At 36.9% G+C, this 18,867-nt stretch overlaps 1 pseudogene; it reads right to left on the bottom strand.

Annotated features, from left to right (window-relative positions):
- Nucleotides 1-18,176: 18,176 nt before the first annotated feature.
- On the bottom strand, nt 18,177-18,403 carry LOC110596827 (annotated as a pseudogene).
- Nucleotides 18,404-18,867: the final 464 nt, after the last annotated feature.

Raw genomic sequence — 18,867 nt, 5'->3', positions numbered from 1 at the left:
GGACGAGAGGAAGGTGGATAGAGAGAATATTAAGAGGGGGAATGACAGATGTATCAACCAACAAATGAAGAGAGATACAAACAAAGACAGAAATGACTTTTTTTAAAAAAACAAAAACATACAGACAATCATATAAACACACAAACTGACAATAGCCCCCCTACTGATGTACTCTCTGTCAAAAATACCCATATACAAACAGAAGTTTAAAAGAAAACAATAAAATAACAGAAACAAAGCAAGTACGAAAGCGTAATCAAAAACAGAAAGAAAGAGAGAAGAGGAAAAGAAAAAAAAACCTAAAAACAAAAGCCAAAGAACCCCAAGCAGAACAAACAAAATCAAAACAAACAAAAAGACCCCCAAAAGTCACTCTGAAGCAGTTCCTGTAACTTCAGCTTTCTCTCAGCTCTAGTCTCCAGCCTCTCTCCTCTGCTCAGGATGCCCCGGACTATTGTTGGAGGAGGGTGAATCAGATCTGGACTCACCCTGCCTGCTATTGTCAAGTCTCTCATTCAGATCTGACATGTCTGTGCCTGTTACAGCATGGGGTAGGGCCGTCTGTCTCTGAGTTTGATGAGATAACCTCTAGGACCCAGGTTGGAGGCCGGGTGGAGCTGGGCGGGGCAATGTAGATCTCTGCCTGGTCCTGGGACAGAGAAAATGACTCTGGCCATCTTTTCCTCACTGATAGTGGGCTCCTCTCCATCTCTCCTGACTGCTCTCTCCACGGATCCGGTGCTCCATCTGCTTTGCTGTCACAGGTGATGGTGTGGGCTGGGCTCCAGGTGATGAGGATCAGCTGTATTTGGCAGGCTTTTCTCAGGAGAGTCCTGAGAACAGCAGACGATCCTGGGCACTCTGATAGCACCAGTCTCAGGGCAGTGGGGGTTGCAATCACCTCTGGAGGAGAGCCCCGGGTACATGAATCCGAGTCTCCCTCAGGTGGACTTTCACTCACCCACTGGCACACACCCACTCACGCAGAGAGTCTTTATGGACACTCACTTTTGCAGAGACTCTCACAGTCAGACCTGTCCTATTGCCATCTTGCCGGGAATCCCTGGAAAATTCTTAACACTGTATCACTTTTTAAAATTCTTAAGTCATATGAGCCACATTTCAAATGCTTAGTTGTCAATACATGGCATGGCTAACAGTATAACACAATACAGATTATAGACCACAAAGAGCTGTATCATTCTACAAATGAAGGAATTGAGGCTTAAAGGAACAAGTGACTGCTGCAAGTTAATTAGAGCCTGATAATAGCAGAATTCGAATGTTAAAATTTGAAGTGAATTAAACACCTATGAGGTATTACAAATGTAACAACAATTGCTCATAGGAAAGGAAGACCACTGCCTTAGGTTGTGAAAAACCTTTTCTTTGCTAAGTTCCAGATGAATGCAGCATAGTAACATTGCAAATCTGTATTTTGAGAGCTTAATAATTGCTAATTGGTTGCCCTATTTTTGCTGCTCTGCCCATTCAGTTTGCACTCATTTGCATATATTCATTTTTGCAGTAGATACTTTTCTATTTGTGCATTGACTTCGGAACTTGATTTGGCTACTGGGAGAAGTTAGAAAGAATAGGCTGTGCTAAACAAAACGAAAGAGCAGAAAACCTCTGACATTGATTCTCAGTCCATCTGTAACCCCTTTAAAAATTTTTTTTATTTTAGATTCAGGGAGTGTGTATGCATATTCATTCTGTGGACATATTGTGTAGTGGTTGGGGATTGGGTTTCAGGTGGTCCATTCCTCAGATAGTGAACATTGTGCCCCTTAGCTAGTTCCTGAATCCTAGTCCCCCACCCTCCTCCCCCTTTATTATTGTCTGCAGTGTCTATTATTTCTATCCTTGAACTATTTACCTCCCACATATTAGTGAGATCATGTGGTGTTTGGTTTTCTGTTTCTGAGTCAGATTACTTAGGATGATGATCTCCAGCTCCATTTGTTGCGAAGGATATGATTGATTTCATTCTTTTTTATTGCTGTGTAGTACTCCATGGTTTATATATACCACATAGTCATTATCCACTGATCGGTTGATGGGGATTTAGGTTGATTCCACATTTTTGCAATTGTGAATTGTGCTACAATGAACATGTGAGTGCAAGTGTCTTTTTAATATAACAACCTCTCTTCCTTAGGGTAAATACCTACTAGTGGGATTGCTGGATCAAATGGGAGGTCTACTTTTGTTTTAGTTCTTTGGGTATTCTCCATACTGTTTCCATAGAGGTTGTATTAATTTGCACTCTCATCAACAGTGTATGTGTTCCCTTTTCTCTGCATCTGTGCCAACATCTATTGTTTTTTAAAGAATTGTCATTAAAAAATAATGGCCATTCTGACTGGTCTAAGAAAGTAGCTTATTGTGGTTTTAATTTGCATTTCCCTGATGATGAATGATGTTGAGCATTTTCTCATAAGTTTGGCTATTTGTATATCTTCTTTTGAGTGATGTCTGTTCGTGCTGTTTGCCTACTTTTTTAGTGGAATTATTTGCTTTTTTTCTTGCTGATTTTTTTGAGTTCTTTGTAGATTCTGGATATTATTATTTTGTCATATGTATAGTTTGCAAATGTCTTCTCCCATTCTGTGGGTTGCCTGTTTGCTCTGTTGATTAATTCGTATGCTGTTTAATTAAGTCCCACTTATTTGTTTTTTGTTTTAGTTGAATTTGCTTTTGGGGGTTTTAGCCATAAATTCTTTGTGTAGACCGATGGCCAGAAGAGTTTTCTTCTAGAATTTTTATGTTTTAGGTCTGACCTGTAAGTCTTTAATCCATCTTGAGTTAATTTTTATGTATGGGGAGAGATAGGGATCCAGTTTAACTTTTCTGTATGTAGCTATCCAATTTTTGCAGCACCATTTGCTGAATAGGGTGTCCTTTCCCCAGTATGTTTTTGTCTGCTTTGTCAAAAATCAGTTGGTTTTAGATAATTGGGTTTATTTCTGGATTCTCTATTCTGTTCCATTGATCTGTGTGTTTGCTTTTGTGCCAGTACCATGCTGTTTTGGTTATCACAGCCTTGTAGTATAGTTTAAAGTCAGGTGATGGAATGCCTCCAGCTTTTGCTTAGAATTGCTTTGGCTATTCTGGCTCTTTTTTGGTTCCATATGGATTTTAGGATTGATTTTTATAATTCTGTGAAAAATGATGTTGGTAATTTGATAGGGATTGCATTGAATCTGTAGATTACTTTGGATAATGTGGTCATTTTAACAATGTGATTCTTCCAATCCATGAACATGGGATTTTCCTCCATTTTTTATCTTTTCTGTGATTTCGTTTATCAGAGTTTTGTAGTTCTCCTTCTAGAGAGAGAGATATAGTTTAGCTTTTTGACAGCTATTGTAAATGGAATTGAGTGCTTGATTGCTATTGGTGTATAGCAGTGCTACTGATTTGTGTGTGCTGATTTTGTATCCTGAAACTTAACCAAATTCATTTATCCAGTCCAGAAAGTCTTTTGGAGGAGGCTTTAGGGCGTAACCCATTCTCCATCAGTGTCATCAACACATAGGAACCATGAGTTACTCTCTCTGCCCTTACTGTAGCACACATCCCAGTACATGTGCTTGTCACTTCTTTTTACCTTCAGAGGTTCTGGGGGATGTGTCGAGGTGGAGATTGAGGCAGCAGGGAGAGGCGATTGGCCAGCCCAGAGATTTGCAGTCTCGCAAGTAGTAGTATCTCTTTTTCAATGGCATCGTCAGTTAATTGATGTTTTTGAGGTTGACTTTGGAAAGAGCGGTCAGTAAGAATAGTTTCAGCATGAGGAAGCAGAAACCATAAAGAAATGGTGGACATAGTGTTTTATCTGAGATTAGATCGCTCTGCATTCAAGTGCTACTCTATTTGACCTGTATAGCATAGGCAAGCCAGTTAATCCTTCGGAGGACTGTCATTGTTTGTTTTAAGAATTAAGTGACAGGTGGCGGATCGGCGGCTCGCCCAGAGTCCGGCAAAATGGTACCAGCCAGGCGGCTTCACTGAATCCCTGCTTTTGTAAATTAATTTTTTACTGTGCTGGAAGCATCCCGCTTGCTGCTTACAATAAAGGCAGATGTGTGACTGTCAGGAAAAAAAAAAAAAGAATTAAGTAATAGAATGTGAGATATTTGAGTTATTTTTCAGCGTAGCAAGCCATGACAATATTTAGAATTTGTAAATAATAAAGTGACTGATTAATTTATAGACTCTGTGAGTCAGGAATTCAAACAGGGCACAGGAGTGATAACTCTTTTGTGTTCCACAATATCTGCTTGCTCATTGGGAATGGCTGGGAGTTGGAACATTTGGGCGCAGGAGGATCTACTTCCAAGATTGCTTATTCACATGTGTTATGACTAAAGGATAGGCTCAGCCGGGCCTGTTGATCAGAGCACGTATGCCTAGTCTTTCCATATGGCTCGGGCTTCTTACAGCATTGAGCTGGGTTTTGAAAGGAAGCATCTTGAGAGTAAGTGTTCCAAGAGAGCCAGAGGGGAGCTAAAGGCCTTCAGCATCCTAGTCACAGAATATCAGAGGAAAGAAGGTCTTTCCTCTGTTGTTCAAAGCAGTTGAAAGGTTCAGGCCTCTCCCCTTCCCCCACTTCCCAGATTCAAGAGAAGTGGTGTAGACTCTCTAGGTCTTGATAGGAGTAGTGTCTGTACCATTACCAAAAAACAATGTAAGTCAGAGCTTCTAGTTGTGTCAGTTTGGTTCCTTCATCTCTTTCGTTTTCTTCTACTTGTTTTATGATACTGAAGAAAAAAGACATCACTGAACTTTATATGTAGTTTGCTAGAAGAACTATCTAGATAAGAGTTTCTCACCATCAGCACTATTGACATTTTGGGTCAGATAATTCTTTGTGTGTTGGGCACGGACATTGTCCTGTGCAGTCTGTGATGTTTATTGGCATCCCTGGGCTCTTCCCACTGGATGCCAGTAGTGGTTTCCCCTTCAGTTGTGACAACCAAAAATGTCTCCAGACATTGCTGAATGTTCCCTAGAGGACAAACCTGCCCCCAGTGGAGAACCACTGCTCTTAGTGTTTCTCAGTGATATTGATATGGACCTCTTATAGCAACATCACTGTGGGACTTGTTGAAAGTGTTATTTTTTCAGAATCTGGAATTGAGTCTCAGAAATCTACATTTTTCAAAGGTTTCTCAAGTGGTTCTGACGTATACTTAAGTGAGAAATGCTGATACAGGTCATTCTTTAAAACTGTGTGACTGTCAGATGCGGTGGCTCACACCTGTAATCCCAGCACTTTAGGATTGCTTGAGCCTAGGGCTTCGAGACCAGCCTGGGCAGCATAGTGAGATCTCGTCTCTACAAAAAAGCAAAAAATTAGTCAGGCATGGTGGCGTGTACCTGTAGTCCTAGCTACTCGGGAGGCTAAAGAGGGAGGATTGCTTGAGTCCAGGTGTTTGAGGCTACAGTGAGCCATGATTGTGGCACTGCACTCCAGTCTGGGCAATGGAGTGAGACCCTGACTCAAAATAACATCAACAACAACAAAAAATCCCCACAAAACTGTATAACTAATAGGCATACACATGCTTTATTATGGTAATATGCTAATTTCAGGTGAAATTACTGGCATAATTGTTAAATGTACTATATATATACTGTATATTATTTGGGCTTCCATAGATAATTAATGTAAATAGTATATCCACGCCTGTTTTTATGAAATTTTTGCTTTTTAAATTTTTTCAACTTTGTTATAAATTTTTTCAACTTTGTTATAAAAACATTCAAACAACAAAGAAATTAAAATGATGTTGCATACGATGAGCACATGCATACTTCCATTGAGAGTCAAGAGTTGTTAGCATTTTGCCATATTTGCTTTTTGTGTGTTTGAGAGGGTGAGAGGAGAATGGGAGAGAGACACATAGACAGAGATAGGGAAAGAAATCAGAAGCTTTCATGGTGTGTATGTAATACAAGTAAAGGAGGGATAAATATAGGATTCTGCAGTATAGTGGCTCCCAGGTGCATAGACAGATCCATTCGTCTTCACAGTGTTTTTTCAAGACACCTTTACCTCAAGCAGAATAATGTAGTGTAATGGATTGCAAAGTTTTAAAAATACTTGGTTAGTTGAACATCTTTCTTTCCTTGCTTTATTTCTTAGAAGTTTGGGGATTTTTTTAATGATTAAAACTTCAAATTTTTAACACATACAAATTGTACGTATTTATGGGCTACAGAATGGCCTTTCAATACATGTATACAATGTGTAATTATCAAATCAGATAATTAGCATATGCGTCATTTTGCACATTTACCTTTTTTGTGTAATGAATATTTGAAATTCTCTCTTCTACTTTTTTTTTTTTTTTGAGTTGGAGTCTCACTTTGTCGCCTAGGCTGGAGGGCAGTGGCACACTCATGGCCAGCCCAGCACACTCATGGCCAGCCCACCTGCTGGGCTCAGGTGATCCTTCCACCTCAGTCTTCCAAGTAGCCGGAACCACAGGTGCGCGCTACCATGCCTAGCTAATTTTTTATTTATTGTAGAGATGAGGTATCACCAAGTTACCCAGGCTGATCTCGGACCTGCAGCTTAGGCAATCCACTCGCCTCGGCCTCCCAAAGTGCTGGGATTACAGGTTGAACCACTGAGCCCTGCCTGTATTCTACTTTTTGAAAATATATGCTAACTTATTGTTAGCCATGACTACAATTTTGTTGTTTGACTTCTGATTTCTGTTTAGACCTCACACTTTTCCTTTCCTCTTTGGTCCTATATCTGGGCACACTGATAAGGAAGCTCATGCCTGTGACTCTTCCTATAGCACCAGTGGGAAATTTAAACTCCATCTCAAGTGCAGAAACTATCCCCCAGTCCAATCTTTTCCCCACTATAAAGCCCCACCCATTTCCTCTACTTTGCCTGGGATGGCCTGGACCTCGTTGTGTCCACTGTGTTGTTCTCAGGCATACTTTGTATAAATTATAAAATTTATCTCAAATTCTCATGTCTGGGGTGTCAGCAGCTTTTACATCTGAACTAATTTTTGGAAGATTCTACTTCTGTTGTATCTACAATATAGTAATTAAAGAACATACTTTTAATGTTTGAAACTTGAGTAATGGCCCAAAATATGCTATCTCCTTATAAATGTTTCTTTTGCCCCTAAAAAGAAGTTATTTTCTGCTGTTGTTGGTTGATATATTCTGCAAATTATAATTAGACCAAGTTGGCTGATAGTGCTAGTCAAATATTCTTTTTAAAAAATTTCTTAGATGTTTTAGTACCCCTCCAGTCAAATTACTCCTCTCATCTCTTGATCGAACCTAGAACAGTGTTACTCAAAGGATTGCCTGTGGACTGGGTACCATTTGATGGTCTGTGAGGAAATAAGTACAAGAACTGAGAATAAGTATTTAGTATTAGTATTTTATACAACTAAGTCTGTATTTTCTGCTTAATATTAAAAAAAATTGGGGCATGAAAAGAAAAAAACAACCCCTACAAAGTGGGCAAAAGATATAAATAGACACTTCTCAAAAGAAGACATACAAACACCAACAGATACATGAAAAAATACTCAGCCACACTAGTCATCAAAGAAATGCAAATTAAAACTACAATGAGATACCACCTAACTCTAGTCAGGATGGCCATCACCAATAACTCAAAAAACAACAGATGCTGGAGAGAATGTAGCAAAAAGGGAACACTTCTACACTGCTGGTGGGAGTGTAAACTAGTACAGCCTCTGTGGAAAACAGCGTGGCGTTTCCTAATAGATCTAAAAATTGACCTTCTATATGACTGCACAATCACCCTACTGGGAATATACACAAAAGGACTCAAATCACTCTGTGAAAAAGATACCTGCACACGTTATGTTTATGCAGCATTGTTCACAATAGCAAGAACATGGAACCAACTGTGCTACCCATCAAAAGAGGACTGGATTAAAAAATGTGGTACATATACACGATGGAATATTACACAGCCATAAAGGACAAAATCATGAACTTTACAGCAACCTGCATGAACTTAGAGTCTCTAATACTGAGTGATGTATCACAGAAACAAAGAACTGAGTATCACATATTCTGACTCATAAGCGGAATATATATAATACTATAAGAAAAGGAACAATTATAATACTATAAGAAAAGGATTGGCAGTAGTGGGAAACTGCTGAGGGGTGGGGTGGAATTGGCAGTAGTGGGAATCTTCAGGGGGAGGGGGGCCACACTTCATCAACAAGGGTACCTGCATAGTGAACATTTGTATACCTAACTCTGAATTGTACCCCACATCTTTAAAATATAAAATAAAATAAAATTGGGGCTTACATTGTATAGATCTTTAAAATTTTTATTTTTTAATCACTTTTATTGTTTTTGAGAAAGTACTATATTGGTCTGTGTTCTGGTTACCTACTGCTATGTAACAAACCATCCCAAAACTTAATGGTTGAAAATAATAACTAATTTATTTTGTTCTGAATCTGTACTTTGAACGGGAGTTGGCAGGAAAGAGTTGTTTTTTTTTTTTTCCATGCAGAGTCAGCTGGGGCAGCTCAACTAAAATTGGCTTACTTACATATCTGGCAAATTGATGCTGGCTGTAAGCTGGGACTCAGCCAGGGCTGAGGGCTGGGAACCTCAGTTCCTTTCCACATGTGGCCTGGGCTTCCTCAGAGATTGGCGATGGACTCTAGGGATTAGTCTCTCCATACAAACCCAGTAAAAATTGTATCTTCTTTTATGACCTACCCTCAGAAGTCACTGTGTCATTTTTGCTAGACTCTTACTCATTGAGATGGTCCCAAAGGTCTGCCCACATTCATGAAAAGGGGACATAGACTCCACCTTTCAGTGTAGTGGCAAAATTCTAGAAATATGTTTGCTGTCATTTTTGAAAATACAATCTGCTGCAGTCTGTGATAGATTAAAAACAGAGGAAACTGGCCCTCTTCCACAGATACAGCTTGAGAGGTAACAGTGACCTATACCCTGATGACACTTTATTGGCCTAGTACTACATACTAGTTTAACTCCTACACATTTGGAGGACAACTTATTATACCTTTATGTAGTAGATATAGTATGATGCAGTGATGGTAGAGATACCAAAAGACCGATAGTAAACTTGTGGGGTGTGTGTTTAGTGGTTCTTTTGTTGGCCTGTAGGTGTTAGGATTTACAAGTCTTTTCCTGGACTGACGATTAGTTTTCCTAAAAGGATTGCCAGTATTCAACCTGGGCAAAAACCTGACTGCTTGTGTTCTAGAAACTCAGTTGGGGAAGGTCACTGAGGGAAAGAGAGGCCCAAATGATACTGTTGCTTCTGTATCATTAACACATACTTTTCAAATATTGCTGAGTACAAAGCTCATTCTGTATGCTAAGAGAAATACAAAGGTAAAGATCTTTTAAGGAACTTTCAATCTTATTAAGGGAAAATATACTTGATAGACTTTAATGCTTAAGTATTATTAATATTCAAGATCTGTGCATTATTACTACTAACAGTAATACTATTGGAAGTAGTATTGTCTAACATTTCTGTAACATTAAAAAGTTTTTAATAGTTTTCAAGTACTTTCTACTGACTTAGCTAATATATGAGCTCTTGTAGGTCCCCAGTATTTAGCATATAGTGCCTGGAGCAGTGGATTCTTGATAAATATTTGATTAACTAAATGACTGGGTATGATGGTTCACACCTATAATCCTAACACTTTGGGAGGCTGAGGGGTGGTAGGATTGCTTGTGCCCAGGAGTTCCAGACCAGCCTAGGCAGGAGTTCCAGACCAGCCTGGGCAAAATAACAAGACCTCATCTCTACAAAAAAAATTTTTTTAAATAAATAAATAAATGAATCTTTGAGGTATAGTAGAATGATTGCTGTGTGTCTGGGACATTAGGTCTTGTATTTTCTACCAGTGTGACATTGAGGAGGTTGTATAAGCCTATAAGTAAAGTTAATTTCTCTTTATAAACCATACATCAAAATAGATTGAGAGCATTAGGTATGAATTCCTAAGCTGGTATATGTGTTTTCTACCTCTAGTTTTAAAACCCACTATATATAAGAAGAAATTGCTGGTGTTGAAGACTAATATTAGACATTTTGGGTACTGAAGTTTAAAAAGAACATGCTGTCCCCTGAAGACAGAGCAGTATTAAATTAACTGTTGAAGTTTTTGTGCTTCTTCATGCAACATAAACTTGTATTTGGAATGCAAATGGCATTAACAAAAATTAAAGTTTAGTTTGTCTTATTTTAATTTTTACCTTTTTGTTGTTATATGTCTACTGATATTTGTTCATAGGAAAACATAGAATTTCCTTTTTTTTCCTTCAAATTAACTTGTTGGCATTATATTACTCTTCCCTTTCCTCCTCAAATTTTGCCAGGGCTTTTGAAAATAGATATATATTCTTTAAGAGATGATGGAAGAACTCTAGTTAAGCACATTTATTTAGAATAAAAGAAAAAGTCACAAGTGAAGAGAAGTTAATACCACAAATTTTACAAAATTAAAAATATTTTCACTAATTAACTGTGTCTAAATTAACTGACATGCCTGTAAAAGAACATTTATTGACTACAGAAACTTAGATCACTTCTTCATAAAATGGTATTTAAAAAAAATTATATTTTTGTTTTGTTAAAATACATATAAAATGTAACATTTTAACCATTTTTAAGTGTACAGCCTAGTGGTATTAGGTACTTTTACATTGTTGTGGAATCACCACCACCATCCATCTCTAGAGCTCTTTTCATCTTTAAAGACTGAGATTCTTTACCCACTAAACAACAACTCCCCATTCCTCATTGTGCTTTCTGTCTCCGATTTTGACCACATTAGGTACCACATGTAAGTGGAACCATATTGTATTTGTTGTTTCATGACTGGCATATTTCTTTCAGCATAATGTCACAAGGATCATCTAGTGGAGTATGAGGCAGAAAAGTAGATTGGGAGGAGTGCTGGTTGTCAGGATGGGAAGGATGGAAAACATATTGTGAGTAGTTATAAACGCTTTTTTGGATGCATTGGTGGATGGCTCCTTCTGGGCTCTCTGATCCAGTAAGAAACCTTTTACAATCCAGGAGATAACAAAAATGTAGCTCCATAGAGTCTTCTTTCATAGTTGTTACAGCAGGTAAAGTTGTCAGCAGCATTTTAATGTTATGTTTCAGCTTCAGATAAATTGGTTACTATAGTGACTTAATGTTCCTCTATTGGTCTATAGAGATTGTAGTAGCAGAGCTCAAAATACTGACTTTAATTACTCTCAGCATTTTTTAAACCTTCTCAAATCAAATATGGAAAAATAATAAAAAGAGAACGGAGGTTATTTCAATGATAGTTGCTTCTTTGGTATATGGAAATATTTTATTGACAAATTATCAAATCCAAAATTATTAAACAGATTAATTGGTGGAAGAACTTTTTTTTTAAGCATTCGTTCAATTAATAATAAACCTAGTTAAGAATATTTAGAAATAAGACATATAACTAATGGCAAATACTTTCTAGTTTTGCATTTAAAAGGGAATGTCCTAGATGTGGTAATTTGGTAATCACACGATACTGGGAGTGAGAAGAATTACCTTTGCATCTGACTACGTCAACTGCCTCTGTCAGCAAATTTGAAATAATTGAATTTATCAGATTCTCACCTTTTTGCCTAATTCAGGTACTTTCACCCCAAAATTCACTCTCCATGGAATTCTAAGAGTATGGTGGGGCTTATAATGCCAAATCATTGGCTCAGGAAATATGGGAAATAGAAGAAAAAAGGTTAGAGTTAGAGGTGGGTTAGCGAGGTGGTCTCTTTTCCTGTCTCTTCACTTCTTAAAATTCAGTCAGGAATTGATTGTGCTTTTAATGTAACTGATTATTTTTGCTGGTCAAGAGGAAGAGAATGCAGAAAACTTTTTTGGATTCCCCCAGTGGTGTAGTTTTCAACCATTAAACCATAAAAGTGTATTCTTCAACCATTATGAAAGTAATTTTATACAGTTTTTTTTTTTTTTAATTTTCTTAAGTTACATCTTGAAGATAAAATCGAAAAAGAAAATTTATGAGGTAATGTATTTTTCAGGAGATGGGGAGATAAGACCTTATTAAAGGAAAGATGCGTAATTACTTTATTCCTGCAGATTGCTTTAAGGAGCCTTTTATTCTCATATATTCTTTTAATTCGAAATGGATACAGTCATTTTTCTTAACATTCACCCTCCATTTATACTAGGATATTTGAATTGTATATATTTGTTTCAGGATTTTGTCACATCCATTTTTCTGCATCTTTGTTAAAATGCCACTCTTTTTTATTTAGGCAGTTCAAATACGTGTGCCGTGATAATCTCATCATAGTCTCAATTTGTATTTTCCAAATGGCTAATGATACTGAGAATCCTTTATGTGCTTAATGGTCATCTGAGTATCTTGTTTGGATAAGTGCCTCTTCACATCTTTTTCCCATTTCTTTTTCTTTCTTTCTTTCTTTTTTTTTTTTTTACATTGAAAGTTTTAATTTAAAAAAGAAAAAACCAGCAGCATTTCCAGTGGATCTCAACTGTTGTAGAGATAGAAGTTTGTAATGAAATGTCCAATTTATCAGTTTTGTTTTGTTTTGTTTTGTTTGACTTTATGGCTCATGCTTTTGTTGTCACATCTAAGAACACTTTACTAAACCTAGGTCTCCTAAAAGTTTTACAGTTTTAGGTTTTACACTTAAATCTGATTTAGTGAGCAGTTTTTTGTGTAGTATGTAACGTTTAGGTTGAGTTTCATTTTTTGTGAATGGATATCCAGCTGTTGAAAAGACTGCTCTTTGTCTGGTGAATTGCTTTTCCACCTTAGTTAAAAATCAGTTAGCTGTACTTGTGTGGTAACTATTTTGTTTCACTGATCTCTGTGTCTCTTCTGCCATTATTACACAGTCTTGATTACTGTAGCTATATAATCATAAAATCTGGAAGATTTACTTCTACTTAATTCTTATTCAAAACTGTTTCTGCTGTTCTGATTCCTTTGCCTTTCTATATACATTTTAGAATAATGAATTGGAATTCTAATAGAAATTACATTAAGCCTGTATTGTTAGGAGAGAATTGATATCTTTACTTAGGTAGATTGTTCTAGTCCATGAACGTGGTTATAGCTCTATTTATTTAGGTCTTCTTTTGTATCTTTCATCAGCATTTCTTAACATAAGAGTTCTCTACATTGGTTTGCTAGGTTTACATGTATTCCATTTTTTTGTTTAGCAATCGCAAATTATATTTCAAATTTGATTCTACATATTTATTCTTAGCATATACATACATTATTGATTTTTATATGTTGGTGTATTGTGGATCTTGCTGAACTCACTTTTTAGTTCTAGGCATGTTTTTGTAGATGCTTTGAGATTTTCTTTATTTTATTTTAGATTCAGGAGTGCTCATGCATATTCGTTACAGACATATTGTGTAATGGTGGAGATTTGGTCTCAGGTGGCCCATTTCCCAGATAGTAAACATTGTACTCCATAGGTAATTTCTGAATCTAACTCCCCTTATTGGTGTCCCCAGTGTCTGTTACTTCTGTCTTTATGACCATTTAGTTCCCACATATGAATGATAATATGCAGTGTTTGGATTTCCGTTTCTGATTCAGTTCACTTAGGATGATCATCTCCAGTTCCTTCCATGTTGCTGCCAAGGACATGATTTCATTCTTTTTTATGGCTGTGTAGTATTCCGTGGTCTATATATACCACATTTTCTTTATCTAGTCAATTGTTGGTGAACACTTAAGTTGGTTCCATGAATTTGCTATTTTGATTAGTACTGAAGTGAACATATGAGTACAGGTATCTTTTTTATATATTGATGTATTTTCCTTTGGGTAGATCCCTGGTAGTGGGATTGCTGGGACAAATGGTAATTCAGTTTTTAGTTCTTTGGGAAATCTCCATACTGTTTTCCATAGAAGTTGAACTAGTTTACGGTCTCACCAACAGTGGGTAAACATTCTCTTTCCTCTGTAGCTGTGCCAACATCTGTTATTTTTTGAATTTCTACTAATAGCCATCCTGACTGGTGTGAGGTGATATCTCATTTTTATTTTAATCTGTATTTCTCTGATAATTAGTGATGTTGAGCACTATTTTCCTGTTTGTTGGCTGCTTATGTGTCCTCTTTTAAGAAGTATCTATTTATGTCCTTTGCCCACTTCTTGGTGGAGTTGTTTGTGCGTGTGTGTATGTGTGCGCGTGCATGTGTGTGTGTTTTGAATTGAGTTCCTTGTAGATTCTGGATGTTAGCTCTTTGTCTGAGGCATAATTTGCAAATATTTTCTCCCATTCAGTATGTTTTCTATTTATTCTTGATTATTTCTCTTGCTGTGCAGAAGCTTTGTAGTTTAATTAAGTCCCATTTGTCTATTTTAGTTTTTGTTGCAGTTACTTTTTGGGGTCTGTGTTATAAATTCTTTGCCTAGGACAATGTCCAGAAGAGTATTTCCTAGATTTTCTTATAGGAATTTTATAGTTTCAGGTCTTACATTTAAGTCTTTGATCCATCTTGCATTAACTTTTGTATATGGTGAGAGATAGAAGTCTGGTTTCACTCTCCTGCATATGGCTAGCTAATTTTCCCAGTGCCATTTATTGAATTAAGGTGCTCTTCCCCCATTGTTTATTTCTGTCGACTTTGTCAAATATCAGTTGGTTGTAGGAACGTGGTTTTATTTCTGGATTCTCTTATGCTGTACCACCAGTTAATCTGTCTATTCTTGTACTAGTACCATGATGTTTTAGTTACTATAGCCTTATGGTATAATTTGAAGTCAGGCAGTGTGATGCCTCTGCAGTTGTCCTTTTTGCTTAAGATTCCTTTGGTTATCCAGGCTTGTTTTTCTTTCTATATAAACTTTAAGATTGTGTTTTCTAGTTTTTTGAAAGTTGGTATTTTGATTGGGATTGCATTGAATCTGTAGACTCCTTTGGGCAGTATGGTCATTTTAACAATATTGATTCTTCCAATCCATGAACATGGTATGTTTTTTCATTTGTTCATGCCATATGTGATTTTTGTCAGTGTTTTGTAGTTCTCCTTGTAGACCTCTTTCTTTTTTTTTTTGAGTTGGAGTCTCACTCTGTTACCTAGACTGGAGTGCAGTGGCCACTCCTGGTCACTGCAGCCTCGACCTGCTGAGCTCTGGTGATCCTTCCCCCTCAGCCTTCCGAGTAGCTGGAACTACAGGTGCGCACTACCACACCCGGCTAATTTTTTGATTTATTGTAGAGATGAGGTCTCGCCAAGTTGCCCAGGCAGGTCTCGAACCCGCGGGCTCAGGCAATCCACTCACCTCAGCCTCCCAAGGCACGGGATTACAGGCTGAGCTACCGAGCCCGGCTTACATTTTTCACTTCCTTAGTTAGGTTGTGGTTTTCTTGGAGGGGCTAGGGTGAATGGGGTTGAGATCTTGATTTGGTTCTCAGCTAGGGCTTTGTTGGTGTATAGAGAGCACAGCTGACTTTTGTACATTGATTTTATATCCTGAGACCTTACTGAAGTCAGTTATCAGATTTAGAAGCTTCTTGGAGGAGTCTTTAGGGTTTTCTAGGTATACAATCATGTCATCTGCAAACAGGGATAGTTTGACTTCCTCCTTGACAATTTGGATGCCTTTTATTTCTTTCTCTTGCTGGATTGCTCTTGCTAGGACTTCCAGTACAATGTTGAATAAGAGTGGTGAGAGTGGACATCCCTGTGTTGTTCCTGTCCTGAGGGGAAATGCCTTCAACTTTTTCCGGTTAAGTATGATGTTGGCTGTTGATTCGTCTTATATAGCTCTTATTATTTTGAGATATGTTCCTTCAATGCCCAGTTTTTTTAGGGTTTTTTTAAATCATGAAAGGATGTTGAATTTTGTCACATGCCTTTTCTGCATCTTTTGAGAGATGATTGTATGGTTTTTATTTCATTTTTTGTTTAGCAATTGCAAATGGTATTACAGTTGAAATTTTATTACACATATTTGTTCCTAGCATATACAAACGCAATTGATTTTTGTATATTGATGTATCTTGTGGCCCTTACTGAACTCACTTATTAGTTCTAGGAATTTTTGTAGATGCTTTGGGATCTTCTATATAGACATCATGTCATCTGCAGATAAAGGGAGTTTAATTTCTTCCTATATGCCTTTCTTTTTTGTTTTGTTTTTTCTTTTTTTATACTTCATAACACTGGCTGGGACTTCCCAATATAGTGTTGCATAAGAGTGTTGAGAGCAGATATCTTTCTTAGACGTATTCTTGACTTTAAGGGGAATATATTCTGACTTTATTGAGTATGATTTTTTTTTAGCTTGGATTTATTTGTAGATGCTTTTTAGCATATTGAAGAGGTCGTTTTATTTCCATTTTCTGATATTTTGTTGTGAATGAGTGGTAAATTTTGTCATGTTTTTCTGCTTTTATTGAAAAAGTCATGTGATTTTCTTCCTTTGTCTGTTAGTATGATGGATTACATTGATTGATTGTTAAAATGTTGAATGAACCTTGCTACATTTCTGAAATAAAACCCACTTGGTTATGGTATACAATTCTGTCTGTCTACCTGCCAGCTATTTATTTATTTGTTTGTTTGTTTGTTTATTTGATTTGGGGTCTCTGTCACCCATTCTGGAGGGCAGTGGCACGATCACAGCTCACTATAGCCTCAGTCTCCTTGACTCAGGTGATCCTTCCACCTCAACCTCCCAAGTAACTGGGACTACTGGCACATGCCACCACACCTAGCCGATTTTATTTATTTACTTATTTATAGAAACGAAGTCTTGTTGCCTAGTCTCTAATTCCTGGGCTCAAACAATCCTCCTGCCTTGGCCTCCCAAAGTGCTGGGATTATAGACTTGAGCCATGGTGCCCAGCCCCAATTATTTTTATATATTGCTGAATTCTACTTTCTTGTATTTTCTTAAGGATTTTTGTGTTTGTATCATGAAGGATATTGGTTTATAATCTTCTTTTTTCTGTTTTTTTTTTTGTTGTTGTTGTTGTTGTTTGGTCTGGTTTTTCCATCAGTATAGTACTGACCACAGAAAGTGAATTGAGAAATGTTTCCTCCTATTTCGCTTTCTGAAAGAGATTGTGTAGAAATTGTGTTGACTTCTCTTTAAAGGTTTCTCCAGTGAAAGCTTCTAGGTCTGAAGATTTTATTTGGGTAGTTTTAAAACATTAACTCAGAATTTAAAATAGTTACAAGGCCCTTTAAATTATCAACTTGGTATTGGTCAAATTATGGTAGTTTGTGCCTCTTATGGAATTGGTCAATTTTACGTCAAATGTATGTTTAAGTTGTTTGTGGTATTGTTATTTTGATGTCTGCAGGGTCTGTGTGGTATTCTCTGTTTCATTCCTAATGTTAATAATTTGTGTTTTTTCTTTCTTTGTTAGTCTTGCTACACGTTTCTTATGTTTATTGATACTTTTAACGAACTAGCTTCCTCCCAATGATTTTTAAATTTTTTTTGTCTTTAATTTTATTGATTTATATTGTTTGTTATTTTCTTTCTTCTAATTGGTATGGATTCATTTTACTACTCTTTTTCTAGGTTCTTGAGGCGGGGGATTAGATTACTGATTTGAGACCTTTCCTGTTTTCTCTTTTACGCATATATTGTATAGATTTTTCTGTCAGCACTGCTTTAGTTGTGTCTTGCAGATTTTGACCTGTTGCATTTTTATTCAGTTTAGTGTATTTTTCCATTTCCCTTGAGATTTCCTTTTGATCCAATGGATTATTAAAACTCTTGTTCAGTTGTTATTTGTTAGGAGCTTTTTCTGTTATCTTTCTGTTGTTTATTTCATTCTGATTCCTTTGTTCACAGAGAACCCACTTTGCATAATTTCAATTCTTTAAATATGTTAAGATTTGTTTCTTGGTCCAGGATATGGCTGCTTTTGGTAAGTGTTCAGTGGGCATTTGCAAATAATGTGTATTTTGTTGTCATTGGTAGTGTTCTATAAACGTTCATTAGATGATTTTTTTTTTTTTTTTTGGTCACACATCTGCCTTTATTGTAAGCAGCAAGTGGGATGCTTCCAGCACAGTAAAAAAATTTTTTGCAAAAGCAGGGATTCAGTGAAGCTGCCTGGCTGGTACCTTTGGGAGTTCACATGTAGATGCCAACCCAGAGCAGCAGGAAAAGGACTCCAAAGCCTATGAAAAGGAGGCCACCAGGGAGATGAGGAGTTCTTTGTAGATATCGCGAGTGTACTTGGTGGAGGTGACCTCATACACGAAGAACCAGATAGTGAAGAACATGCCAGTGGCCAAGAGCACCACGGTCAGATGTGGAAAGATTGCCAGGTTCACAGTGGTATATCTGCTCATAGCCCCGATCTGCCCCATTAGATCTTATTGATTGATGTTACTGTTAAGTTCTCTTATATTCTTGCTAGTTTTTTTTTTATCTAGTTGTATCAGTTATTGAGAAAGGTGTTGAGCTCTCCTATTCCACTTGTGGATTTGTCTATTTTAAAAATTTCAGTTCTACAGTTTTTTCTTATATATTTTGCAACTTTGTTGGTTATTGAATTCTCATTTAGGATTGCTATGTCTTCTTGGTGGATTGACCATTTTGTCATTATGTAATGTCCTTCTCTGTCTCTACGAATTTTCTTTGCCTTAAGTCACTTTATCTGATATTAATAGTTATTCTTTCTGTTGATTAATGATATATCTCTTTCTATCCTTGTACTTTCCACCTGCCTATATTGTTATAGTTGAGGAGAGTTTCTAGGAGATAGCATAATAGTTGGATCATGGTTTTTGTTTTTGTTTTTTCTCCCCCGCTGCTCTGT

Source organism: Carlito syrichta, unplaced genomic scaffold (genome assembly GCF_000164805.1).
Source record: "Carlito syrichta isolate Samal-C Ts95f unplaced genomic scaffold, Tarsius_syrichta-2.0.1 Scaffold115391, whole genome shotgun sequence".
NCBI lineage: Eukaryota > Metazoa > Chordata > Mammalia > Primates > Tarsiidae > Carlito > Carlito syrichta.
This window is presented reverse-complemented; position numbering and strand designations above follow the sequence as displayed.